The sequence below is a fragment of the Entelurus aequoreus genome, linkage group LG04, assembly GCF_033978785.1.
Source record: "Entelurus aequoreus isolate RoL-2023_Sb linkage group LG04, RoL_Eaeq_v1.1, whole genome shotgun sequence".
Classification (NCBI taxonomy): domain Eukaryota; kingdom Metazoa; phylum Chordata; class Actinopteri; order Syngnathiformes; family Syngnathidae; genus Entelurus; species Entelurus aequoreus.
In genome coordinates, this window is record NC_084734.1 from 52,525,101 (window position 1) to 52,527,431 (window position 2,331).

Consider the following 2,331-nt stretch of genomic DNA (forward strand, 5'->3'; position numbering starts at 1 on the left):
TGATTGACCTTTTTGATTACTTTGGTTGCCATTTTATCACAGGAAAGATTAGCCTCTAGAATGGAACCTAGGTAGGTGACCTCATCCTTCCTTGTGATAACAATGTCACCCACTCTTATAGTGAAGTCATTGACTTTCTTAAGGTTGATGTGGGACCCAAACAGGATGGATTCCGTTTTGCCCAAGTGTATTGATAGCTTGTTGTCAGCGAGCCAGGTGCAAATTCTACAGAGTTCAGCACTGAGGATTTTTTCCACCTGTGACTTGTCCTTGCCGGATACCAGCAGGGCCGAGTCATCCGCAAACAAAAACAATTCACAGTCGAATGCCGATGACATGTCGTTTATGTATATTAGGAACAGTAAAGGCCCCAATATACTGCCTTGGGGGACTTTACAGCTTACTGAGAGGGGGGGTACACGGTGCCGTTCACCTCTACCACCTGTTTCCTCCCCTCTAAGTAAGATTGCATCCAGCTCGATGAGGTTTTATCAAATCCGATTGCTCTGAGTTTATCCAACAGTATAATGTGGTTAAGTTGTGTCTGACGTCCGTATTCAGAGGTGTGTACGTGTAGAGCAATCTGTGTCTAAGAGTTGTGTGTGCGTAAAAAAATGTGTCACTTTGTAATTAGATTGGTGTAAAACAAGAACCCTGATTGGCTGTCTGATTACACTTGACTTTTGCGATTCCATGTTGTAAAGCAGGGATGTCAAAACTCAAGGCCCGGGGGCCAGATCTGGCCCGCCACATCATTTTATGTGGCCCACAAAGGCCCTGAAATAATATGCGTCCAATAAAGTACTTGATCTTTTCTTACTAAATGTATTTGTTCTTTCCATTTTAACAGAAAAATATGCAGGTACCGCATGACATTGCATACCTTTTAAACTTTAATATTATCCAATATAGCAAAAAATATATTATCACACTTTCCAAACATTTCATTTTGTTAAAATACTTACATTTTTGCTTGACTTATGGTTTTAGAGAAAGTTATCCATCAAATTGTACACTGTAAAAACGACGATACATTTTACTGTAAAATGTGCAATGTTTTTTATAGAATCTATTCATCCCTTACAGGGTTGCGGGGGGTGCTGGAGTCTATCCCATATTACTGTAAATTGAAACAACTCTACCACTGTCTTTTTACGGGAATTCTGTCGACTGAGCTGCCAGTGTTATTACTGTAAGATCTATGGTTGTTATTTTTTATTGTTAATGGTAAAACAGTATCACAGTTTTTTTAACAGTAAAAACATCGGCAGCTCAGTTGCCTGAATAAAATAAAACCGATGGTAAAGTTTTTCCATTTACTGTAATATGTTGCAAATAACACTGTATATTTTATAGTAACATTCTGGTGATTGAGTTGCTAGTTTTTTACTGTAAAAAATACAGATTTGTTTTACCGTGTACGTAAAAAAAAAAAAAAAAAAATCAAATGCCTAGGCAAATTCATATATCATTCGTTGTTACAAGCGGCCCTCTGAGGGCAGCCACAACTACAATGTGGCCCTCAATGAAAATGAGTTTGACAACGCTGTTGTAAAGAGTTGTCTGAACGTCACCTTGCCTTTCCCTACGATCCCCACTAGTCAGCGTCACTCACACTTGTGTGAGAACAATTATAACAGACTTTTCATCACTTTATGTGATTAAAAGTTCATGTTTTAGCAGTAGTTGATATAATTAAGTTAACAGTAACCAAAATTATCGCGTTTCCTCCGTCGAGGGGCGGGGCTTCCATAGGGAAGGCAGGTGATTACATGATGTCTGCTGTCATTCGGAAGGAGTTGAGAGTAAAGCCGCTGCTCCTCCACAATGAGAGGAGCCAGATGAGGTGGTTCGGGCATCTTGTCAGGATGCCTCCGGACGCCTTCCTGGGAAGGTAGTTAGAGCACGTCCGACGGAGGAAACGCGATAATTTTGGCCCCTGTATGTCATAACATTACTGATAACTTATTTGTGTACCAAATACTTCTGACAACTAAGTTACTGCTACAACATGAACTTATATTTACATAGAGTGATGGAAAGTCCATTATAATTGTGCTTGGCTTCAATACCAACAGGGTGCAAGACACAGACTAATGGTGAGCATAGGGAAATTTCGAATCATTGCACGAACACACAACTCTTACACCGAAGCAAGTTACGTATAAAAAACAGCCAATAAGGGTTCCTGCTTCACACAAATCTGATTACAGACACATGTCCTATGCACACTCAACTCTTGACACAGATTGCTTTACACATACATAGTCAAGTCTTTAACAGCAGAAACGTAGCAAAAAGTCACGTGTAAAAAGACAGTCAATTGAGGAA